Source organism: Giraffa tippelskirchi, chromosome 8, assembly GCF_054371585.1.
Source record: "Giraffa tippelskirchi isolate mGirTip1 chromosome 8, T2T-mGirTip1v1.2.pri, whole genome shotgun sequence".
Classification (NCBI taxonomy): Eukaryota; Metazoa; Chordata; class Mammalia; order Artiodactyla; family Giraffidae; genus Giraffa; species Giraffa tippelskirchi.
This window is the reverse complement of record NC_137282.1, coordinates 132,474,588-132,500,809: the sequence shown is the minus strand read 5'-3', so window position 1 is coordinate 132,500,809 and position 26,222 is coordinate 132,474,588. Positions and strand designations below refer to the sequence as shown.

The 26,222-nt window shown below is 47.1% G+C and overlaps 1 protein-coding gene across 41 annotated transcripts in view; it reads left to right on the top strand.

Moving 5' to 3' along the window:
• The window catches only part of TRERF1 (transcriptional regulating factor 1), a 206,270-nt gene that overhangs the window by 42,490 nt on the left and 137,558 nt on the right, over positions 1-26,222 (top strand). For 2 of the 41 annotated variants that reach the window (XM_081518599.1, XM_081518613.1), the window contains exon 2: positions 23,299-23,499. The exons of 38 other annotated variants lie outside the window; for them this stretch is intronic. The gene's annotated coding sequence lies outside the window, so the exon portion shown is untranslated. Of the gene's footprint in view, positions 1-13,508; positions 13,885-23,298; positions 23,500-26,222 lie in introns of those variants that run through there. One more of the 41 variants, XM_081518610.1, reaches the window with a different exon arrangement.

The window sequence follows — 26,222 nt, the reverse complement described above, 5'->3', positions numbered from 1 at the left end:
GCATGACACTGAGTTCCATAGGGAGTACAGAGCTGTCTGAGTGATCATTCGGGCCTTTGGGGAGCATGTATAGCCGGGAGCAGGGTGATTGCATGAACCCCTGCAACAGTATGTCATGAGAAGGCAGCAAGGTCGGGGTGGTGTTTTTAGGGTGAAGGAAGTTGGGTCATTCAGGGCAAGGAGTGCAGAGAGGCAGCGTGTGGGGATGCCTGAGGGAGAGAGAGGTGGCGTTTGGTGGAGGAAGGTGCCAGAAGGCCTGAGGTGGATTAAGAGCCCTGCAGGATGTCTTGAACACGTCCGTGGCTATTACCTTGTGTGGGCATTAGAGCAACCAAGCTGCGAGTTGAGGGCACTGAGGTGCACAGGAGCTGAGGGACCCGTGTGCCCTCCCGGGCTGACTGGGCCCAGGACAGAGTCCTCTTGCCTGTTGCGCTGCTCCTGTGACCCTCACACCCTCTCAGGAAGAGCAGGCCCGGGCGCTTTTCCCTCTGAGTGAGGAGAGGGGCTGTGGAGAGGGAGATGAAGGGCAGGAAGTTTCTGAGGTGGAGAAGAAGGTGAAGGTCCTGAGGGGGTCTGACTGCTTTTCAAGAGGCAGTGATAGAACGTGGGACCTGGAGTCAGTCACTGGGGTGAGTCCCAGCTTTAGAGGTGCTGCGACTGTGATAAAAGTTGATCTATCAACTTTTCTGAGCCTCAGTTCCTCCCTCTGTAAAATGGGGCCATTCAGCTTACCTCCTGGAGACTGGGAGGACTAACTCATTTAGAGTTATGTATGGAAAGTATTTGGCACTTTCTAAGCCTTCCATACACGATAGCTGCCATAATGATGATGCTGACGATTGTGGTTATTATTTTACTTTGTTTTTTTGTAATTATGAAAGATTGGCACCTCTTAGAAATGAACAGTTGGCTTTGCTGCCTGATGGGTCAGTAACACGTTTTGCTTCACGTGGGCAAGTAAATGCTTCTCTCTGCCCTAATTTATTTTCGATTTAAAGCAACTAACCTTTATTAAGGATCTTCTATGTATCAAACATTTTGTTCTGTAATTTTACATATATTATCTCATTTAAATCCTCCCATTAATGCTTTGGGAGAAGGGGTTTAAGTATTCTTGTTCTTTAAAACAATGTTTTTTTATATGGACCATTTTAAAGTGTTTATTGAATTTGTTACAATATTGCCTCTGTTTTATGTTTTACCGTGTCTTGGCCCTGAGGCATGTGGATCTCAGCTCCCTGACCAGAGATCAAACCCACACCCCCTGCATTGGAAGGCCAAGGCCCAACCACTAGACCACCAGGGAGGTCCCAGTATTCTTGTTCGTAAGATAGAGAAATGGAGTCTTAGAGAGTCGACAAGAGGAAATCCAAACTCTAAATCTCTGAGCACGCTTCTGGTGGGCACTGGGTGCAGGGCCTGGGTGAGCCCAGGGCCCTGCCCCTTCCTAGTCAGTGAACTGGGACCAAGTATCAGGGCGGTGGGGGGGGGGGTCTCATTTCCTTTCTCCCTCATAATTGCAGCTTTGAGTCAAGGTATTTAACCCCAGGGCTTACTCTTCTGTGGTTACATGGCAGTGATAACAGCAATTAATTGGAAGGTTATTGTAGAGATTAAACAAGATAATACCCAAAGCTCTGGAGCACAGCTGCAAGTGGTGGCTGCCATGGCCCGGTCTCCAGCCTCAGACTCTCTCCAGCCCCCTGGGAAAGGGGCCTGTTTGTCAGCTTTAGCCTGGAGGATGCATATTATGTGTGAGTGCATGAGTGCTGAGTCATGTCTGACTCTTTGCAACCTTGTGGAGGAGCCCACCAGGCTCCTCTGTCCATGGGATTTTCCAGGCAAGACTACTAGAGTGAGTTGCCATCTCCTCCTCCAGGGTATTTTCCCGACCCAGGGATTGAACCCGCATCTGCTGTGTCTCTTGCATTGCAGGCAGATTCTCTACCACTTGAGCCATCCAGAAAGCCCAATGGGTATCATAGCTTTGACTAAATATGTAGATGTTTTAGGGGACCTTAAGAGGAGTTTGCCGAGCATTGCAGGGTGAACTTATTTCCACTTGAATCCAAAGCAGACTCAGTGTGGGTGTTCCCTAGTACGAGAAAGCTAAAGTCTTGACTTCTTGGGGCCTTTGATTCTGCAGTTGCTTAGCTGGGGCAGGAAGGAGTAGCTGGCAGGAAGAGCAGTTAGAGGGCAGGATTGAGAGGAGGGAGGAGAGTGAATTGCTAGGCTGGGAAGGTTGGGAAATGAGGCTGGGTAGGACCCCTGACCCAGTGGAGGCCTGTGGATCAGCCAGAGGCCTCCAGGATGGGTGCAGAGGGGCCAGAGGTCAGGTGTTCTGATAACTGGGCTTCTTGGAGTTGACCTTCGTTGTGGTGTCCAGGCCAGCCGGATTGGGGTAGAGGGTGGAGAGGAAAGGGGAGTCCCCTGAGAGGGATGAAAACCCACGATGCAGCCACAGACATCCAGGAGGGAGGGGAGGTGGGTGTGTCCTCCAGGCCATGGGGTGGACGGCCAGTTGGTGATTCTCTGAGGTGGAGGAGAAAAGAGGAGTCGAAGGGGAGCCGCAGATTTAGGGCAATGACTGAGAGGAACCCACCAGAAGCAGGGTGGAAGGGAAAGCTACAGAACTGACATGGGTGTGTAGGGGTTGAGAACCTGTGAGAATGACAGGTGGGGACATCTGGTCAAGAACAATGTCCCGGCTGAAGGCCAATGCCATCTGCAAACAGAGCCTGGTCCTGGAAGCCCCCAGCTGTGGGTGAGTCCGGCAGCAGAGGGTGGGCTTGGTGGTGGTGGAGTCCTGGTGGACTCTCGGGATTGGGCTGGAGGCTGCCAATTGGAAAGACATAAGCTCCAGATTGGTTTTTTTTTTAGGGGGGCTGTGCCAGCTCTTAGTTGTGGCATGTGGGATCTTCATTGCTGCATGAGGGATCTAGTTCCCTGACCAGGGATCAAACCTAGGCCCCCTGCATTGGGGAGTGCGGAGTCTTAACCACTGGACTACCAGGAAATTCCCCTCCAGATTGGTTTTTAGAACCGCCCCCCCACCCTACCCCGCACCTACCCCTGCTCTGCTGCTTAAAGCCTGCCCACAGCCTGCAGTGGGGAGGCCAAACTCCTCCACCTAATGTGTCAGGCCTGTCCTAGAGCAGGCCTTGTATTAGCCTCTCGGGGCTGCTGGGATGACACACCAGCAAGCTGGGGGATTTGAAACGACAGAAATGTATTCTCTGGTGTTCTGGAGGCCAGAAGTTCACTGTCAAGGTGTGGGCAGAACTGGTCCCCTCCAAAGGCCCGGAGGGCAAGTCCGTTCCATGCCTCTGTCCCAGCTTACGGTGACTCCGGGCGGCCCTTGGTGTTCCCTGACCTGTAGCTGCATGGGTGCCTCCGTCATCACGTGGCCCTTTGTGTGTCTGTGTCTCTTTTCTCTCCTTGTAAGGGCACCAGTTGTTGGATCGGGGTGGGTTTGAGATGACTATGACCTCATCTTAACAGTTACATCTGCTGAGACCCTATTTCCTAATCAGAGCCTATTCTGAGGTTCTCAGTGGTTCTGAATTTTGAGGGGGGCACCATTCAATGCAGTATGGGCCTCATCTCTTCCTACCTTTCTGGCCTCATTCCCACCTCCCCCAACCATGACATCCTTCAGGGAAGATGTCTCGAGCCGACCCTAGCTCAGGCTCACTTGTCTCTGTTTTGTCAGCTTCCCATCTGTGGGCACCCCAACATCTCTTTAAAGGCACGTGTCCTCTGCCAGGCTTGGGCTCCTTGGGATGGGGACCAGAGCTCATCCGTCCCTCCTCACTGCAAAGTAAGTTGTTGTTTGAGAGCCCAGCCTCAGAATGCCAGAGAAATGGGTTTGAATCCTGTCTCTCCACTTAATTGACTATATGACCCCACTCTAACCCTCCAGCCTCAGTTTCCCTATCTGTCAGATGGAGCTATTACATGAGAATTTAATAAATTCAATGAGAACAAGTATGTAAAGCAGCTAGTGGGGGGCTTAGGATCTCCTTGAGGGTGGTTGCCATGTTTTTTTGTTTTGTTTTTTTTTTGTTGGTTTTTGTTTTTGCCATGCCACATGGCATGTGGGATCTTAGTTCCAGGGATCAAACCCACGCCCCTTGCACTGGAAGTGTGAAATCTAAACCTCTGGACCACCAGGGAGGTCTCGCCATGTTTGTTTTATTCATATTGTATTTCTAGCACTCAGTCCAGTGTCTGGTATGTTACATGCTGTATAAAATACTTGTTGAATAAGTGATCGCGTGGGGAGACTTGGCCTGATGAGAAGGAACACTGCTGTGTTTATGGATGGGACCCCCTTAGAAGCCCTGCTTCCTCCTGCCCTTGGTCCCCAAGAGCTGGGTAATTGCATTTTGAGTTTCAGCTAAATGCTGACAAGTGGCGGTGAACGGGGGTCGCAGTTTGAGTCAGGCTCAGCTCCATACCTGCTGTTTCTCTTTCATGTGGATGGAACAAACTCTGGCTTTTTACATTCGCGGTACCTATGGTGGCTGCAATAGATGAGTCACCATTTACTGTAAAGCTTTCAGATGCCCGGCAGACATAAACCAGTCAGGAGTGAGAGGGCCTTCTGCGATCAGGCACCCCAGCCATAAGCATATAATAAGGGAGAGAAACTGTTTGGTAGGAAGGTCTTAGGTGAGGGTCCATAGCCATCTTAGCTTCCTCCTTCCCAAATTTCCTACTGGAGTTTTATTTTGATCTGTAGGCATATTTTGAAGTCACTTAAATAAGTCTGTGCAAATTTGTGTCTGCTTGCTTCTGAGTTAGAGGTTTATGCTTCTGTCTGGTTTTGGTTTTACGTGGAATATTAATTTTTTTAAAGGGACCTACTCCCATTTCTTGATTATTGGCCACTGAGAGCAGTGCTTCAAAGTCTGAGACTCTTTTTTTATCCTTTTAAGTAGAACTGTCTTTGGGTCTTCTTTGCCTGCATGTGATGGTCTTCTTTTCCTTTCAAGAGATGAACCTGTGAAATTCCATTTGGTCTCAAACGGTAGACAGGGCTTGGGGCATTTCAGTTTTTGGAGATGAACTTGGTTGTAAAAAACTGAAAAGACTGACAGGCACCGCGTGTTCTCTCTTGCAGGTGGGACTCGGTGGGGCAGGGTGTGGGGAATGGTGAGTGGCTGGAGAGGCACTCACAGAGTGCCCAGCACATGCCTGACTCTGGGCCAGGGCCCAGCTTCCCTGCAAGCGGGCTGTGTGGCAGGGTCTGGGGCTCTCATGGAATTGAACACATACAACCTTATTGTGCATGTCTGTGTGCAGATCTGTGCCATGGGGCCTTGGGTAAGTTATGGGACTTTTCAGCTTCAGTTTCCTCCTCTGTAAAATGGGCATACTGACACTTTTCTTAATTGGGTGGCATTAAGGATTTGATGAGATATTTTAAGGCACCAAGTACAGGCCTGGTGCATAGTAGGGTTCAAAAAATGGTCATTGTAATTACGAGAAGTCCTGTGAATCTCTTTGTTTTAAGAGTATGGATGGTGGAGGGAGCCTTTCGGTGAGAAAAGGGAAGTTAAGATATTCCTTCTAGGTGGTCACCTCCCTGGTTCTTGGTGGTAATTAATTCAGTATCTTAAGTTGTCCTCTGTGTTCATTTGCCTAGTTTCTGCTTCTCCATCTTGAGTTTGGTGCTGGCCCATGTGGAATACCCCCTTTCCTGTCCTCCAGGGTCCATCCCTTCCTCTTGAACTTCTTCCATGATTGGCCAGCCCATGCTTTCCTGGTGTATATAAAGGATGGCCACAAGCCCCTGCTGTATAATTCACATCCTCCCCTTTGCTCTAGAGGAGGTGGTCCCAAGGCCCCAGTCAGACCCCAGGGTTTCCCAGACATTTTTGTGCCTCCTCTGGGAACAAAAGACTATCCAAGACATCTGTTTGGGATTCTGAAATTCAGGGCTCTCTGGGAATGGCTGAGGGTTTTGGGGACAGTGGTGACAGACTATTTGAAGTTGGAACTTGGGGACATTCAGGATGATGCCAGCAGTCGCTGGACAGTGTCCACAGTGAAAGATGAAGGGGCTGGGCTTGATTTCTGTCTCCTTCCTCATGGGCAGTGTCTCCTGAGTCCATCTTCTTCTTCATCCCCAGCTTCTGGAGGTGAAGAGCAGAGCACACTTGCCGCTTGAATTTGCCGGTCTCAGCGTGGTCCGGTTGCCTCTACTGCCCTCTCCCAGGGTGCAGTCCTTGCAGTGGGGCTGGGGGGAGCTTTGTGTCTTGTTTGCAGCTGCCTCCCCAAGACATGCCCTCAATAAGCCAGTGCTGAGAGAAGGAGTGAATGAATGAAGGGCCAGATGACAGCTCTTCACAATGGGAAAAAATTTAGACAGGGTGAAACTGCGGTCCCCACCCCTACAGGAAGAGGGTGGTTATAATTGGTTGTTCTTTTTTCTGTGTGTGCGTTTGTGTGCTGACTTGTGTAGTTGTCATTGGAGGTGAACCACGTTGATCTATAGACCCTTTTGCTGGGTTGTCCCTGGTGTAGTAATAATGCGACATCTCTGGGGATGTTGGCTGGGATCAAGGAGACAATCCTTGGCTAGGACCAGGAGTATTTTTCTCTGCACAAAAGATGCTGATCCGATGACCTTTCTCTTTCCTTTCTCCCATTGGACTTGTCATAACTGGATCCAACGGGAGAAAGGAAATCCATTCATGTCAAGTGGGCCAGAGAGGTTTAGTGATGTCTTGTATGTAATAGTCAGGATTCGAATGCCATTCTGAGTCCAAAGACAGTGTTCCTTCTGCAGCATCACCCTGACCTCTGAAATACTAGAAGGTTCTAACCCGGGAATTTCCATCCATCCTGGGTCCTGTGGGACCTGCTTGGTAAATTGAGAGAGTGTGATAAATGATGGTCACCAACAGTGGCTTTCTCCACTCATTGTCACACTGTGAAGGATCTGACCAGGAGGAATAGGAGTCAGAAATCAGAACACTGAAGCTGGCCGCTGTTCCCAGAGCCCTCTGTTCCACTCGACGTGTTTGGAACTCCGTTTGGAACTCCGAAGTCCTGGTCTCAGCACCCCTGGAGCTCTCCCCTCCTCCCAACTCTGACCCCATTGTCAGTTTCTGGGTACTTCCAATCAGCATTAGGCCTGGTACTGTCTATGGCCATGTACATTGCTTTTCTAAAGCTTTCTGTCTGGAAGAACTCTCTTGTCCCAGGGTTTTTAGAATAATTACATCAAGTTCGCATTTCCTGGGCACCCAGCACTTGCAGCCACTTGGAAGGGGTGGGTCCTTTTCTGGTTAAGCATTGACATTAGGGGATCAGCTTCCATTCAGCAGAGCTGCTTTTCTTCTCTTCATGCAGGCAGGTACTGAGGTACTCAGGGCCCCCTAGTTGGTAACTGGGGGGGATCAGACCTCTTGTCAGGGGAGCTCTGGGGGTGGAATCTAGTTGCAGTGGGGCCTGTACTTTCTCTTTGATAGTTTTAGGTTTAATACGCTCCCCTCTGTAATGGAAACCATAACACAAGCTGATTACTAAAATTTGACTATTGGTTTAATGAGAAACCTGTGAGAGGGACCCACTTCCTCTTGATTTTTGTTTTATTTTTAAAAATTCTGTACATGCTGTTTCATTTCTCTTCCTCTGGACTTTTCTTTTAGAAAAGTCACAAACAACATACTATACAAACCAAAACCATTTAGAAAATAAAATCAGACCTTGGGGAATACAGAATACTTTCCCCTCCCCGGCACCTTCTTCCCACCATCTGGCTGAGCCTCTCCATGGATCTGATGGGGGACCAGGTCGGTGTTGACAGGGAGAAGCTGAGGCCCATGGAGTGGATGGGAGTGGCTTGAAGACTACACAGGAGTAGGGCTGTACTCCTTAGGTTCCAGGCCAGTGCGTCTGCTTCTGCTGAGAGCTCTGGTGTTAGATGCGGGATATTCTCCTTGTTGGTGTGTAGCCTCAGCCCTTCGTCCTTGTGGTTTTACTGGCTTACTGAATATGAGCTCTCACCAAAGAATTGTTAGGATCATGCATTTATGTGGTGTCTGGACAATCTTGAATGGATTCCTTACCCAGCCAGCCAGCCAACCACAATATTTCTTGACCTGCTCTGCATGAGGCAATGTGCCAGAAGGTTGGAGGGGTGAGAGAGTCAAAACTCCACTTCGGAAGAGCCTTTTCTTTGGAGTTGGGGCACAGAACTATAAACACAACTATAATACCAGGCAGAACAAAGTAAGTACTATGATAAGCATCAAGCCAAATGGAGTCGTGAAAGAGGGGTTACTTTTTTCTCAGAGCTGCAAAGGTGGCATTGGAGCTGAATTTTGAAGGATAAATAGAATTTTGGTGATGGGCAGACTTGGGGAAAGGAAGACCAAAGGCACGATGCTGTGGCCACTCTCGCTTTCTTCACGTCACACTGCACAAACACAGAGGTGATCCTGGCCTGCGTTTAAGTGGTGCTTGCATTGTGCATGCTCAGTTGCTCAGTCATGCCTGACTCTTTAAGATCCCATGGACTGTAGCCCGCCAGGCTCCTCTGTCCATGGGATTTCCCAGGCAAGAATACTGGAGTGGGTTGCCATTTCCTCCTCCAGGAGATCTTCCTGACCCAGGGATTCAACCCTCGTCCCCTGTGTCTCCTGCATTGGCAGGCAGATTGTTTACCACTGAACCACCTGGAAAGCCTGGTTTAAGTGGTACTTGGCTATTAACGGCTTTGCAGAATTACTTGGACCTCCTTCACTTTGAAGTTAGGGTTAGAGGTAGAAGGTTGGCCTTCGGAGAGGGCTAGTATTTACTGAGTGTTTTACTTATATTTATCCACTTGACCTGTATCATCTAATGTGGGACACATAGCTAGCAAGCCGTTGAGCTGAGATTTGAACTCGGAGCTCTCTGCTCCCAGGGCCCCTGTTCTTCCCACATGCCTGCCTTATTACCTTCTCCTGGGAAGTTGTTGATGCTAATTCCCATGTCTCAGGATTCAGGTGGCAAAGTAGGGTGGCCTGGTGGGAATGCTTGTGAAAATATTTTGTTGCCTTAGCTCACATCATTCAGACTTCCTGTGGTTAGTGGAGGGGGTGTTTCTGCCTCGGTTATGCTTTCTGGATGGCCCTCGGTGGTGCCATTCTTTTGTGATGCTGCTATTTGCCTGGCTTTTCTGACAGTTGCTATGTATATTACTTTCTGATGAGCAGGTGTCTTTTGACCTCTGACCTGCCCAAGCTGACAAGTCACGTTCTGTGCATAAATGGGTTGTTGATGCCTTCCTAAGGATACAAGCATTTGAGCTGGCAGAATTGGCCCCATATCCTTCTGTTTGGTGGGGTGATGTTTTTATTGGACAGACAGTGCTGTCCCATGAAAAAAATCTAAGAGAGAAACAAGGAGAGTGGGTGGGTTGAGGAGCAGCAACTTAGTACAGGGTAGACTTTCTGGGAAGGAGGCAGTAGGCTGGATGTTGGACTCATTTGGACCCAATTTCCAAGGGCGGCTGGAGGTATAAGGTAGATGGTGGTCATCAAGGAGTAGGGTGGGTGCTTGAATCTTAGTAAATATTTGGCAATTGTGAAAAAATATTGTGGTCCTAGAGTATATCTCAATGGTCCTCTGTCTTGATCCCTCCAGCTAGGAGTTTGTGCAGTGAGTGCTATCTGCAGAAGGTGCCCGAGGCTGCCAGTTTTGTCATAGGAGGGAGGTGCCGTCCCTATGCGATACCAGTCCTGTTCCACAGATAATTTCTTGTCACTGCTCTCCTCTGATGACTCCCTCTGCTTTCTTCATCTCCCGGCTCCTTCTCCATTACAGTGCAATTTTAGATTCTTGCAGGGCTGCAGAGCAGTTAATCTTAGAATCCACTTCTCCAAGAGCATCCTGCTTTTTATCTCTGTTCTCTGTATTGGGGGGGTCTGGGATTCTGCTGCTAAAAAAGTTTGAAAACCAGATGTCTAAAGCATTTCTGCAGTGTTCATGGTCTGCAAGGGTGACCCAAGCAAGGGGTTTGTGAATGAGGGCTCCACCTCCTGCTGTGAGTATTGTGGGGGGTGGCGGTGGGAGGTGGGGATCTATGTGTCTGTCCTGTTGCCTCTTACTCTGCTTCTAGTTCTTCAGGGACTCATAATTCTTCTCCTTTCATCCCAGCCTGCTGAGGAAAACAAGTTGTGGGTCAGTGAATAAGTCCCAAATTATATATGCTCTCTCCTGTAATACTCATGTCCCAGCTAGGAAGCTCAGAGGGGTTGATTAATTTGCTTGAGGTCATACAGTTTATAAGTGAATTGGTCTAAGTTTGAATCCAGATCTGATTTGAAATTCATCATTTTTACTATTGTATATGCATCAACCGCACTTTTACTTACAATTAAAACTGTTTATTACTCTCTATCATTTCTCCCTCTTGGAGAGGTGGGATGGGTAAATTTAGCACTGTGTACAGTAGTTGTTGTTATTCACTCACTCAGTTGTGTCAGACTCTTTGTGACCCCATGGACTGCCACACACCAGGCTTCCGTGTCCTTCACTGTCTCCCGGAGTTTGCTTAGATTTATGTCCATTGATTCAGTGATGCCATCCAGCTATCCTATCCTCTGTCACCCCCTTCTCCTCCTGCCTTCAGTCTTTTCCAGCATCAAGTTCTTTTCCAATGAGTTGGCTCTTTGCATCAGGTGGCCAGAGTATTGGAGAGTCAGCCCCAGTCCTTCCAATGAATATTCAGGGTTGATTTCCTTTAGGACTGACTGATTTGATCTCCTTGCAGTCCAAGGGACTCTCAAGAGTCTTCTCCAGCACCATAGTTCAAAATGTATGTTTATCTCAGTTTTATTTACCTTGGAAGTCCTATTTTGGATGTCTGACTGAGATGGGAAATTGGGGGCCCATGCTTAGGATCTTCGGTTCTGTCAAAGTCAGAGTCGGGGGAGAGGTCTGGAAGGTTGACCTCCCAGTTCCTGAAGCTGGATATTAAAGCCAGCATCTGGGAGCTTCAGAGCCCAGAGGCCACTGGTTGCCTTCCTCATTCTTTAAATCTTTCTCTGATGCTTTTCAATCTTCCCCTGGATTTTCCATAGAGTCTTCAGAGCTTGACTCAGCAGATAAAGAACTGGGAACCACCTGCTTGGAAGTGTGTGAATGGGGGCATGGCTTGAGGAGGACTGGAATTGAGTGTGTGGGCGACCTTTGATCAGTTCCAGGTAGCTGTCCACCGATGGCAGAAATTAGAGCCCCTGGTTGATGAGACTGTGCAGCCAGTCATGGGTGCCCTCGGGCACAGAGTTGTTTAATGGTGTCTCCAGTGTGGAGCTATCTGCTGTTGTTACAGCCATGCTTCTCTTCAAATTGTGATTATTAACTTTGCTCCACCTTCCAGGGTGCCCCATACCTCCACTTGAGGGAGGGGATATAGTCCTACCATAGGGCTTAGACACACTCCTGAAACACAAGAGGGAAACTTGGAAAAGAAATCCAAGGACTTGGTTGCTGGAAGAAAAATCCAGCTAGCTCATAGGCTCCCAGAGCCTCAGATTCATCCAGAAAAGCAAAGAGCATTTTTCATTAGCAAGTGAACACCCCCCTCCTTTCTCCAGTGCGATCACGTTTAAAAAGTCAAGTGTGGAGAGAAGGGGGAAGGGGGATCAATGACTCCGGGTTTGTTGAGTCCCAGTGGGCAGAGTCCCTGCCCGTGTTGCCTGGACAGGACAGAGGGTGACCAGCCCCAGAGCCTTCCTGGAGGCTCAGTTCTCTCTCCCTCCTGTTGCTACATATTTACTGAGAACTGAATACTCCAAAGCTGGAGCTTTAGAACTACAGCAGCTTCAGGCAGGGCCAGCTCATGTCACCCTGATCAGCCACACCTTGGGTTGCTGTTTATTCAGTCTGTGGGATGGGGTGTCTGGGCCTTTACGCACCGGGCTGCACTCTGCACATCGGGATCCCAGGAACAATAGGAGCTGTGCCTTGAGATGGGCCTTCTCGATCCCTTTTGTCATTCCACCCTGACTGTAGAGGGGTGGCTGAGACCCAGAGAGGGGAAGCTGCTGCTGCAAGGCCCCACAGCTCCCCTCAGAGAGCCAGGGAACTTTGCAAAGAGGTCTTCTGAGGCCCAGCCTAAGACTCCCCTGAGATGCCGGCCCTGTGTGCCCTGCCCTGTTTTCCTTGGAATGAGGGCTGGTGTTTCAGATGAGGACTTTATGACTTCATTTCAGATAATGCAGTTAGTTGGGTACAGTTTGCCTGGTGGTTGCCTAAATTTAAACAAAGTGGGCTGGGGTGGGTGGTAGTGAAGAAGATTGGCTTGGTGCTTTCATTAAAGCACAATGTGTTGGGGGAAGGTTCGATTTTTATTTTTACTTCACTGAATGAGGGATGAGCACAGAGCTGTGGGTTTTTTCTCCCCCTTTCCTTTTCTTTCTTTTTGAAATTATTAAATCTCTATATTCTCGAATCAGGACTGGTGGTGCATTTTGCTTTCAGGCTGAACGAGATTAAAGTAGGTTGAACGAAAATATTATTATTTTGCAGTTTGTGAGGCTAGGGTACAGTCGTTGGGCAGGCCTATTAACCGTCTATAGATGAACTCTCATTGGACTTGGGTTTCATTCTCAATTCTGGGCACTCACTGGCTGCGTGACCCTGGATTATAATTTCCAAACTTGACTTTCCTCTTGGTAATGTTGGTAGCGATACCTAGGTTTTAGAATTGCCTTGCATCTGAGTCTATGTGTTGGAAGCTCCTGGCGTGCCGTGTGCCACACGGAGGGTACTTGGGAATTTTTCTTGGTTGTCCATCCTCTATCATGCTTTCCCTGCCTCGCCTCCCAGCAAGGTGGGACTGGATCTGGGGATGAGGTTGAGAGGATGGCCTCCTGGAGAAGGGGACGAGGGTGGTGTGGAGGGCACGTTCTGGAGTGTGTGTGTGTGTGTGTGTGTGTGTGTGTGTGGAGGGCACGTTCTGGAGTGTGTGTGTGTGTGTGTGTGTGTGTGTGTGTAGGGGAACTGGAGTTAAAGGGGAACTTGATTTGTCTCCTTGCGGGAATATGAGAGATCTGAGCATCTAGAACTGTCTTCCTGGGCTTTAACCTCACTGATTTGTCACTCTTAAGTCTTCTCAGTGTTTGAAAATCCAAATTAAAAAATATTGTGTTTCTGGTTATAAAAGCAACATGTTAGAGCAAAGTGGGAGCAGACAGAAAATCATAGAGAAGGAAAGAAGCTATCCATAAGCTCACCCTTCTGGGAGAAACCAGCATGAGGATTCTAAAGTCCGTGCCTCCGGTTTCTTTCTGTGCCTGTATACATAGGGTGTGTTTCCTTCTGGTTCGTTTCCACAAAACTGGAATCATCTGGCACATATTGTTATGTAACATGCTCTTAAAACAGTATTCTGTGAGCGTTTCCTAGTTGTAAACTGTTCTTTTAAAACACGGCTTTGGGTGGGGGCACAGCATTCCGCTATGCGGATATTCCAGAACTTATTCAACCAGCCCCCCTATTGTTCCGTCATTTAAATTGCTTTCCGTTCCTTTTGCTCCTTCCCCTCATGCTGCAGTGGATTGGGGGATGCAGGTTTTCATAACTGGATCACTGTTTCAGGAAAGCAATTCTCTGGTGAACGGAACGGGTTCATTAGTTTTGAGTTTATTTTCCTGCCTTACATGTTCCTTAGATCTTTGGGCTTTGTAGCGAATTCACCATCTGGGTGAGCTCTGTGCCTCTTCTGCATTTCCACCGCGTCCTCTGTACACCGCTCACCCTTCAACTACTTCTCCTCTGGTCATCAGGGGAACAGAAAACAACGAGAGATCAGAGTTGCCCCAGGAGATCCTAATTCAAGCTCCGACTATGTTATTCATTAGCAGAGCACCCCTGAAAAATGTGGGTACTTTAAAAATACATTTATTTATTTTTAATTGTTGTTAAGATCCCTTATTTTATTTCTTTTTGGCTGTGCTTCGCGGCATGTGAGATCTTAGTTTCCCCACCAGGATCGAACCCGCACCCCCTGCATTGGAAGTGCGGGGTCTCAATCACTAGACCACTGAGGAAGTTTCCAGAAATGTGAATACTTTTTAATCCTGTTTCTTCATTTACACAGTGAGAGTGATAATATGTTTCTGACCAGAGGATGAGGGTGAAATACAGTCCTGGCCTCAGATGTGCTATGTAACCTGAAGTCCCATAAAGATGCTGGTTGTTAGTGGAGATGACTTGACCCTTGACCTTGAGGAATGATCACAGGACCCGATCCAGGGGTGCTGCAGCTGGCTTGCACCAGCTCTTGAGAGTTGATTCTGCCCATCTCTTCCTGACTCCAGGACCGCTGGCCCTAGAGTTGGTAGCTTGAGGTGGGCCATACTGAGAGTATTTACACCCTGGAAATTGACAAAAACTGCAATCGAGGCTTTTTTTTTTGAGAGCTGATTGTTAAACATTTACCAGCACTTCACAGCCTGTGTCCCCTGTGCTGATTTGACATACATTGTTTTGAGTCTGTAGTTCATGTATTATTGTTTCATCTTCCCCAGCTGGACTATAAACTCTTTGGAGCAAGAATTAGATATTTTAAGACTTTAATGATTGGGACCTATAAAGCAGCATTTGCACAAATGAGCTCATGACTGTAAACTATGTGAAAAGATTTTACGCTCAGACTTACGCTCTGTGGGATTCATAGTAACTACACGGACCTGTGGCCTAGTCCTCTCTTAATGACCTCTTATAGGTGGATCTTACACAGAATTTTAGTTACTTAGCCTTAAAACTGCCCAGGGTATAATAAAGAGGCTTTATCTCCCTGTGTTTCCATCAGTGACTGTGATAATAATGACTTGCAAGTCATAGCTAACATTTACTGATTGTTTGCTGTGTGCTAGGTACATCTTTAATGCTTTTACAATCATTTTCTTGTTTAATCCTCATTCCAGTCATCTAAAAAGTACATTAATATGATCCTTGTTGTATAAGGGCTGAGGAACACGTGTAACTTAGAGACGTTAAATAACTTGGGCAGGAATGAGGGAGATCCTCCATTCATTCAGCAGACATCTAACCCCTGCCACGTGCTGAATGCCTCCTCGCTCCCAGGATGAAGTGCCAGCTCCTGCCTTCACGGAACAGTCCTTCTAGTGAGCCAGACAGACAGTAAATACATATGCAAACAGTACTGCTATGTCAGTCGTAGGCTATGAAGAAAACCAATCAGGGAGAGGAGACACAGGCTGATGAGGCAGGGCTATGGGGGTTGTGTCTCACTGCCTGTGAAACAGCCCACCCTGAAGCCGGTGGGCACTCTGCGCACTGCAGCCCCTCCTCACCTTGTTATTGGTTGGGTGACTGGGAGCAAAGCCTTCCTCCGTGATGATACGGGAAGGCAGGTGGAGAGCTCATGGTAAGCTCAAGTCAGGCGCACAGGGCACTGCACCCTCCAGTGTACCCCACTGAGGACTCCCAGGATATGCTGGGCAGGTGGCATCAGCCGGAGGGCTGAGCAGTGAATGCAGGCAGAAGAGAGCAAGCTCCATGGGGCTCAGGGCCTGGGAGAAGATACGCAGGTTTAGAATCAGAGACCGATGGAGTTGGCAGCTTCTTGGAAGCCAAAGTTCTCATGGTCCACGTGGACCCAGGAAGGTGAGGAGGGCAGGATAGCTCCTCCGAAGCCACCCTTGTGTTCACCGATGGGTGAGGCCCAGTGTTGCATTCCCAGTCCTGAGCCTGTGCAACACCACTGTCTCCCAGCTTTAATTTTTTTTTTTTTTTTTAAATTTCTGGCTGGGGAATAATGGCACATGGCTGCAGTAAGCTAGTTTAACGACAGTTAAGGCTACAGTAAGCTAGTTTAAGTTTAAGGGCAACCCTAACCCCAGGCACTCAGGAGCTGGAGTAAGTTATGAGGATGGGTTACTCTTACCCATAAGACATGCTGCTAGAAGATGGACCCTCCTGGTGTGTAAGTGGCAAAAAGTATTTTAGGCTGCCCTTCCCACCTGCACCCCATTGCGTTATGGACCAGCTAGTGTCCAGTGTGGCTGAGCCAAAATTTATTCAGCATCGGCTCCACGTTCATTTGATAAGATACTGAAAATCCCTGCCCTGGGAGATGGAGAGCTGGGATCCAGTGTCCACTCTGTGGTTAGGAAGTCAGCTGTGTGAGGCAGGTCTTGGTCTGGTTTCCTTCCCTGTAACAGGAGGGGCCTGGCCAAACGGTTTAACGTCTCTTTTTCCGCTCTAACCTTTATTCTAAGCCCGAGATTAAACAAGGTCCCGCTTCCAAAGCATTTCAGTCTCTCAGTTCCTGTCCCAGGTGGTGACGGCTCCCTGGAGCGCAGGTTTGGGGGACTGGGGCACCTCCAGGGCATTGCTTGGTCTATGGGTGCCCAGTATTTTCCCCCCGTGGTTCCCAGTTTTAAGCCACCTGGTATTGGCTCGTGGTTAGGTGGCCCTTGCCCACATAGAACGTTCCCCACAAAGTAGAACTCGCCCACAAACGCTTTCCTAGCAGTGGGTGCGCTGCTGGCGGCTGGGCGGATGAGAGGTTGGGTGTACTTTCCTCATGGTCAGGCGGTTGGGATTTCGTGTCTCAGAACCATACTGTCCTCATCCTGGTCCCGCCAGCGGCCTCCCACCGAAACTTTACAGTGATACCAGAGCAAACACACAGGCTTCAGAACTAAAATGTGACAGAGGTGAGGCAGCAACAGGAAGTGGGGAAGGGAGCAGAACAAAGCTTGCGATGTGTGCTCAGAATGTCGACCTTTTTTTCCTCCCCTTTTAAAAATCATTGAGTTCTCTTAAATGGTTGAGATAGAAGTTCTGGTTTATTTTAAAAGTTCAGCCTCTGGAGAGGCCCGAGAAGAGAGCCCATGGTGGAGTAAAACAACGTTTAGGGAAGATGCAAACTGCCCCCTCAACGCGCCCCTCCCAACCCCGTGCTTGGCAAAAAGTATGCAAATTTCATGTCAGGTTGGTGTTCTGAGGCCCTTTCATCCTTTCACTCCACTTTTCTGTACTGAGGTCTGGGGAAAGTTATTTAAATTTGCTTTTCTTTTAGACCTTCCCTCGCAGGACTCTTCTTGACCCTGACTGAAGAGAGTGGGGAAAGTGGCATTCTGCCTCCAGGGTTTTTCTTTTTCTGCCTCTCTCTCTCTCTCAGTTTATTATTTTCTGCCAGTGACTGAAAAAGGAGAGAAAGCAAATTCAGTCATCTGTTTCCGGTATCTGGAGTGGCCCGTCCGTTGACTGGAACAAGACCCTGTTAAGCGGTCACTCCCTGAGGTGCCTCCTGCTGGACAGGACACACTTCACACATGGGGGACCACTCGGGGACGCATCGCTGGCTGACCGCACCGAGAGAGGGAATGTTAGTTATAAACTGCTTTTCATTTAAAAAGCAGATACAGTCCTGAGGATGGAAGCTACCAGTGGGTGCTCCCTCTTTGGATATCCGAGCCCAGTTAACTCAGGTTCAGTTAGCTACCTTAGGGCTATGAGTGAGGTGCAGCCAGCAATATTGGTGCTGTGTGATAAGAGCCGTGTGTTTGTTGAAGCTTCACCTGCCTTTTCACAAATTAATCTCCTCCCAAGCTTGGGAAGTTGGGAGGGAAGTTATTATTGGTGCTCAGTGATGGCTGGATAATAATAATAATAATAATGAAATAATGAGATAGCAATGGTAAGTCAGCACTTACTAGGCACATTTAGGAATACTAGGTCCGAAGTATCATCTTATTTATTGCTGAAGAAACTCTATTGTACAGATAGCCAATGGAGGCCACTGCTCCCTACAGGGAGCAGTGAGTTCAGTAACCTGAGATGAAGCGGGTGTCCTGTCCTGAAGTTCACTTGGGTCACAGCTTGTGTCTCTGGTATTGCCCTCAGTGGTCACTGACATTGGTTTCTGAGATGGCTGGGCTTAGGGCGTGGTCTGGCCCTAGAATGTCTCTTTGGGGGAACTTTGCGCGTCCAGGGGATGCCCTCGCCCTGATTCCACTTGCTTTACTCATGGTTAGGCAGCTTTGACATGGATACAGGCAAAACGTGATACCCTTTGCAGCTTTGTAAATTCATGTATCAGCTGCATTCCATTGGAAATGCACCAGAGTAAGGATTATTCCAAAGAAAAATTGAATTTTTTTAAGGTACCTATGTCCCCATTTCTGGGCATCCCTGGTGGCTCAGTGGTAAAGGATCCACCTGCCAATGCAGGAGATGCAAGTTCAATTCCTGGGTCGGAAAGATCCCCTGGAGAAGGAAATGACAACCCACTCCAACATTCATGCCTGGGAAATTCCATGGACAGAGGAACCTGGTGGGCTACAGTCCATGGGGTCGTAAGAGTCGGTCATGACTTAGGGACTAAACAACAACAGTTCTATTCTGTGTCTATGACATTTTATCTTTGCCACAATCAGATTATAGTAAGGCCTGCTCTGAGTGCCTAAGTTCAAGGCTTGGTGGAGGGGCTGTGTGGTGTGGGCTCTTTTCACATGAATTTGGGTGCCTTCCTACTTTCTTGTGGCTTCATTTCAGTTTTGTTTGCTTTTCAGTCTTGGAGTAGCAGTGTGGAAGGCATAGGGAGTTGAATGATCAGCTAATTCAGAGAACCTGTATACAGTGAGTGGGACAAATAGGACATGGGGCTGAAACAGTTTTTAAAACCCTGAGCAGTTTCGCCTCCAGCAGAAACTTGGCATTCACAGGCTCATTTGGGGAGTCCTAAACAACTTACTGGTGGAGTTCACCTTCTGACCAATCCAAGCCTCTGTTGTCTCGTACTCTGATGATGCTACCAAGCTATACAGAGGTGTGCTAGGCACGTGGCGATAGCTGGTATTTTTTCAAGTGGATGAGACTTGAAGAGGGAAGGTAAGGCTCTCGTGGCAGTCTGGTTTTCAGTTTTCTATGAATCAAATAGGCAGAGAGGTTGGCCTGCACAATTGGGAGCTGTATCGTTTGGTTGTGGTCAGTGGAGGACCACGTAGGTGGGCCCAGCTCATGTCTCTCTGGTTCTTCTGCCGCTGGGGGTTGGCACCATCTAACTGATAGAACAGTATAAACAGATGAAAAATCATTCTCAGCTTCCCGTACAGCTTCATTTCAATGTTTCCCATCCTCTTCCAACACTACCTTCATAAAGTTAACTTAAAAAAAAAACTCCACAATGAAATCAAAGAAGAATCTTACCACAGATTTATTGGAGTACAGCCCATGTTCTGTTATCTCCCAGTTGGTTTTAATACCCTAAGAGCCAGATAGCTCCCCAGTGGAATCTTGCAAATTAAATGTAGCATCTTGGTCTGTTGATTGTAAAATTCTTGTGGGAAATGTGGCCCGGAATGTGAACATGGGAACTGGACTTTTTTTTTTTTAATTAAAAAGTGGTTCTCTATCTTTGATTATTTGTTTAAGCTCTGTAAGGAGTTCAGTGTTCAGCAGTGGGGAGGGAATGCCTCCCCCGCTCGCCATGAACAGAGGGAACAAATTTGAACAGTTTAGAATTAATAGTGTTTGTGGTTTAGAAACCCACCTTTTCTGTCATTAACCACTGGTGAATGCCAGCCTGAAACCTCTTCTTGTGCCAGAGTAAACCGCAAGGTTGTGGAAAAACGTAAAGGAAATGGGGGGTGAGTTCGTAGTAAAACGTGAACGCTGGTTGTGGGTGGGGGCTGCAGAATGGAGGGAGGAGAAGGGAACGCAGGCTGGTGAGATCCTTGGCATTCGGCAGGCTCGGACTTTGCTAGAGAGAAGGTTCACAGTGTGTGAACTAAAGATTGATGTTCTCCTTTCTGCCTTTCCTTAGGTTTGTATTTTATTTTATTTTTTTATAGTTTTACTGGTTGCAAGATTTGTAATACTTGTTTATTTATTTGGCTGCATTGGGTCTTAGTTGTGGCACTCAGGACCTTTGTTGCAGTACAGGACTTTCTAGTTTGTGGTACGTGGGCTTAGTTGCCCCGAGGCATGTGGAATCTTAGTTCCCTGATCAGGAATCAAACCCACGTCCCTTAGACTGCAAGGTGGATTCTTAACCCCTGGACCACTTAGATTTGTGTGTTAAAACTTCACAGAGCAAGCAGCGTGGAGGACACGGTTTATGTTTGTTGGAGTGAAGTGGTTTTATCTCCACCAACCCACCTCTGTCAAGTTAGACTTAATTCATCTAAGAAACTGGTTCTCAGCTGGGGATGATGTTGTCTCCAGGAGACATTTGAAAATGTCTGGAAGTTCCCTGTTGGTCTAGTGGTTAGGATTCAGTGCTCTAGCTGCTATGGTCTGGGGGGGTTCAATTCCTGGTATGGAAACTAAAAGCCCGCAAGCCCCGTGGCATGGCTGAAAAAAAAAGAGAAAGAAAATGGAGACATCTTTGGTTCTCACAACTGTTTGGGCCAGAGGAGTGTTACTAGCAGTTATTGGTTGTCACAGCTGTTTGGGCCAGGGGACTGTTACTAGCAGTTAATGGGTAGAGGCCTGGGATTCTGCTAAATATTCCACTCTGCCTAGGAGAGCCCTCACAATTAAAAAAATGATTCGATGTGTCCCATGGGCCATTTTCTCCCCCCCACCCCCGCCAATAAAGAATTAAAAATATCAACTATTTAAGAATCTATAGACTTAGCACCAGTCAACTGTAAAACGCATGCCTCTTTCAGGCCACTTTTTGATCCACCCCAAGTGACAACAAGGCCGAGATTGAGAAACCTCGATCTCAGGGCTAGGTTGCTATCCGTTCATCCTTCAACAGAGCAGTGATTTGGCACTGGGTTGTGTTAAGTTACACACTTCTACTGGAGTGGAACTGCCAGGTCCGGAAGGCTTGCCGCTCCAAAGATCTGAAAGGGCCCCAGGAATTGGCATCTTGGTCCAGTTGCAATAATTTTGCAGCTTCGAGTCTTTTTTTTCACACTTTTCTTCTAACAGTTCTCCATCTTATCTTGGTGCCCCAAGAACCTGTTTCCCCAACATGAGTTCTCTAACTTAGTGTGTCTTGCCCCTACCTCATACAAAATACTCTAATTTGAATTTTTCATGCTTTTTTATCTCTATCACTCATCTTAAGGCTGTATTGGATAAGTCCTTGGTCCTCTTTGGGGAATCTGATTTTCTCTATCCTAAAACAGGTTAATGAGTCTCCAAATTGCTTTTCTGCATAAGATGGATCCCATGTGCCATTTTCTCTCCCCCCCCATAGAGAATAAAAAATATGAACTATTTAAAAAACTATGGGCTTAGCACCAGTCAACTGTAAAACAAATGCCTCTTTCAGGCCACTTTTTGACAAGTCTCAGGTAAGAATGATAGCATATTAAATTATTAGGCAGTTTTATGACTGTGCAGGGAAGATTTATCCTTCGATGAATAAATATTGCTGTAGCCCAATTTAGAACTTGACAAATGCTGATTTACGGCTTAAAATATATAAGGGTTGTTGTATGATGAAGTGGCGGTGGCAGTGGGGTAGGGTTAAAGTGACGGCTGTGGCACCTTTGAGTAATATGCCATTAAAACGTTGCTGCAGGCAGAGCTGCTAGGAGGATCCTCAGTGGATTCTGGGGGTTCCTGCCTCTCCCAGTAGGTATCAGGGTCCAAATCACATTGTGATGCACAATCCCAGCTGATGGTACTTGGAAGCCCTATTAAAAGTGTGGGTGCCCCCAGGTCCCTAGAAGTTGATGCCACAGTGCATCTTCGAAGGAGTTCACTTGCCTGCATATGGAATTTCAAGGTAATATGGGTCAATGGCGGTCCATTTTTCAGATAAAGAAGGTAGCTTTGAGGATGAATGCTCACCAAACCCAACTGAGGAAGAAAGCCAGTTTCATATTCTGGACGTGGTGATCAGCCTACTTTTTTTTTTTTTTCTCAAATCATTTCTTAAAAAAAAAAAAAATTATTTATTTAAATGTTATTAATATATTTTATTTAATTCATTATATCGAAAGCATCACTATTTCAACATGTAATCAATATAAAAATTATTAATGAGATATCTTCCCTTTCTTGGGTACTACATCTCCAACTTCCACTGTGCGTCTTTTTTTTTTTTTTTTTTTCACTGTGCGTCTTGTACTTGGAAACATCTCAGTTTGAACTGGCCCATTTCAAGTGCTCAAGAGTTATCTGTGGCCAGGACATCAGACAGCATAGAGCTCTAGAACTAGCCAAGTAAGAGAAAAATGAAGTTCAGTTCTCTGGGTGGCTCAGGAGGCAAGCTGTCAATGCTTCTCTGGAATTAGTTGTCTTTTAGTTTTTGAGACATGAAAGCTGGAAAATCTGGGTTCAGACCGTCTGAAATGGGTCATGCTGGGAAATCTGGGTTCAGACCATCTGAAATAGGTTGTCCAATATTCCAGCCAGCCAGAGTCAATCAGTGGATGCACCTGGTTAAACACCATTGAAACTTGACAGGATTTCTTTGTTTTGTTTTTTAAAAAATTACTTTTAAAATTGAAGCACAGTTGATTTACAATGTTATGCTAGTTTCAGGTATACAGCAAAGTGATTCAGTTATACATAAATATGTATATATATATTCTTTTCCAGATTCTTTTCCCATACAGGTTATTACAAAATACTGAGTGTAGTTCCCTGTGTCATACAGTAGGTCCTTGTGGTTTTCTTTTACGTATAGTAGTGTTATTCCCAAAGCCTAATTATCCCCCCAGCCAACCTTTCCCCTTTGGTAACCATATGTTTGTTTTTTGTGTCTGTGAGTCTGCTTCTGATCATCCTACTTTTGAATACCAAAAACAACAACAACAAAAAAACCCTGAGACATTTGGACTGACACACATGAATACTTAGAAGAGAATTTATCATTGAAACTGACCTGTAATATCTGTTGCATGTATATACATATCATGATGGTAGAGCCAGATCAGTTACGATCTCTTCCTATTTATTTGTTTGTTTACTGAATAGTGTGTGCACAGCATATAAAAATTGGAGGTTACAAAGAGTCTGAAGTGGTATATAGTAATTCTTCTCCTTCCTGCCCCAGTCCCCCAGTTTCCCTATCCAGAACTTTGGGGTTATTTTTTTCAAAGGTAATCTATGCATCTAAATACATATATAAACCCGTAGTATTTTTAAACAACTACTGGCATACTGTTGTGTGCTTTATTGTCTTACCTAACAGTATACATGGAAGATTATCCCATATCATGACATATAGAATGCTCTCATTTTTTTTTTTAACATCTGCATAGCATTCCATTTTACAGATAAGCCATAATTGATTAAAGCAGTCCCTTGACAGTGGATATTGAGGCTGTTTCCGGTCTTTTGTCATTACAGATCACACTGCAGTGAGTATCCTCGTGTACATACCATTTTGCATATGTAGAAGTATGTCTGCCGAGTGAATTCTTAGAAGTGGAATTGCTGGTAAAAGCACATACACGTCAGTGGTATTGGTAGACGTTGCGAGTATCCTTTCAAGGAGGTTATAGCAATTTACACCCTTAATGAATGAGACATCCTCGCCGCGCCGGCACAGTGAGTTATCAGACTTTTTGATCTTTGCCAGTCTGATAGATGAAAATTGGTATCTCAGTTCGTTTCAATTTGCATTTCCTTTATGAGTGCGGTTGAGCGTGTTTTCACAAGGTGAAGATCCATATGTATTTCCTTTTCTTGCAATTCATAGTCTTGGCCCATTTTTCTACCAGGTTGTCGGGTCGTTCACAAGTCTTTTAGTTTTGGTATCTCTTTGGCTCATTTCTGTATTTGGCATAGTTATCTCCTGGGGGGCTGTGGCAGACCATGCATTCAAATGAGGCTCTGGAGAGTGAGATGGGTGATGAAATGGGTCCATTTTCTTGGGTGTGGCCATTGTAGCCTCTGAGGCAGCTGGAGTCCTTGAGTGGTTTCTGGTCTCACCCCTTCTGTGCTGCTTCAGAACTGACAGCGCTCTGACTCAGGCAGACAGTGAGTGCCTATTGGTGTGTTAAACACGTGAGTGTGGACTGGTTTGGGGGTGGACGTGAATGAGACTGAGGAAGCCATGGGGCATGGGGATCGGGGCACAGTGTATTTGCATTTAGCAGATTCTCAGGAAAGAAAGACGGCAGCCACACTGAGAAAGTTCAAAGACATGGTGTCTGGGAAGTCAGGCAAATAGGGTACACTTATTTTTAAGTAATACGTCAGTTCCATTTTCAGTATGATGCTTGGTATGTTTATTTTTTCAGCTTTTAGACACCTTTTCATTTGAAGTTTATCCAAACATAACGTATCGGTTCTTAACTGAGAGTGAGCCCTCCCCTTCTGCCCACCCCCCACCCTTAGCCCTGGGCCTTTGGCAATGCCTGGAGACATTTTTGTTGTCACATTCATGGGGGAGAGGGAAGGAGAATGCCATTGGCATCTAGTGGGTAGAGGCCAGGCATGCTGCTGAACATCCTGCAATACCCAGGACAACCCCACAACACAGTTTTCAGCCCCAAATGTCAATAGTGTCAATACATGGAAAGCCCTCATATAAGGCAATGAGGTCCAGTTGTTAATCTGGAAGGAAAAAAAAAAAAGACAACCCAACAGATCCACCATTTCCTTCAGTTTTCAGATATTCTGGACAGTCTGTAGTGTCACGGTTGAACTCACTGATTTATTACATTTAGAGGAACTTAACCTGAAAAGGCATGGTGGTTAAAGGAAAACATACTGAGAATTTTATTTGGAAACGTAACCAGCATACTGTTTTGAAAGAAGTCTAATCTATGTTTGCTGAGTCTGTGGGGACCCCCTGTGGGCTTCCAGTGGGAACCGGGCTGTCACTGCCACCTGCCCCTCCTTACTGCCTTCACTCTTGGCCCTGTGCTCACTCCAGATACAGAAAGCGTAGGAATTTCTCAACCTAAGACTCCTGAAAGGCGAGAGTCAGCAGTACCCCAGCAGAGTGGCATTTTCTGGGTATCCAGGCTGTGAGCCCAGATGATGCTGGGACCCTGCTGGGCTCTGTCTGAGTCTCCAGCACCCCCGTCTCCCAAGCAGGATGCCTGCACCGGTGGCCTTCAACCCCAGAGGTTCAGAGGAACCAGCAGAAATACCCTTGGATTTTCCCCTTTTTTTGTTTTCAGAGAGAGAGGTGGGTGAGAGCGCAGGGTGGAGAGCCAGACCACCGAGCTGAAATCTTTATTCCTCTTTATTCCTGAAATAAAGAATAAAAAAATCTTTATTTTGCCTGACTTCGGGCAGACCTCAATCGCCTCGTCCGTATAAGAGGGGTAGCAGTAGCATTGTGAGGAAGATAAACTGAGTTAGCAGATGGAAAGTACTTAGCACAGTGCCTGGAAGTGCTAGCTATTATTATTACTAGTTTCGGCTCTTGGAAGTTCCAGCCTTCTTGCCCCTTCTCTGCATTTTTGGGGGAAAACCCTTTGCTGAGATGAGCCAGCTTCCTAGATTCCAGGGGGGCTGGGGTGGTTTTCGTGTAGATAAGCGCCCCTCCTAGAGTCTGGGCTGGGCGCTGTTTCCTCCAGGAGGCACCAGCCCTTAGCTCTCTGTGCCCAGATCCACCCGCCCACAGTGGCCTCCTGCATGTCTCCTGGGCCTGCCTCTCTGAGATGGTCTCCTCTTCATCCCACTCTCCTGATTCTAGTTTCCCATTTCTCACCACATCGTTTGGTGTGACTGCCTTGGGAAAGCTCTAGTTGGAAGAAGAGAAGATGGTCATTTCTGGGCCATGGGCCACCCTCCCACATAGGACTCAGCTTTAGTCAGGCCTGGGCTGGTGGGCTTCCTGCCCTCGGTCCTCTAGGTCCATTTCAGCTTGGCCTCCACCACCGTCACCAGAAAGGGTTATTTATAAAATGCGGACAGCCTTTGTCAGAGCCTATGAAGTCTACCCAAAAGTTGTTGGGTGAAGCCAACTTTTAATTTTGTTTTCTTTGCATTTACCTTGGAGATTTCGTATTCAGATAGTTTTCATGGATCATTTAATGGCCGGGGATCACAAGGGTCTCATGCCTGGGGGATGGTTTAACCTGAAAGCTTTCATCAGCACTTTAAGACATCACTGAATGCACAGAAGTCTTATGGGATGCAGTGAGGGAAAGGAGTAGATAAGCCCTGTCCTCAAGGAGCTTCCATCCAATGGGGGTGGCGTGGCACATCCCCTGATAACATCAGGGGCTCCCAATCTGTTGGGGGAGATACAGCCTCAGCCCTCATGGAACCCCCAGTCTGATGGAGGAGGCATAGGGTTAATTCACAGTCTG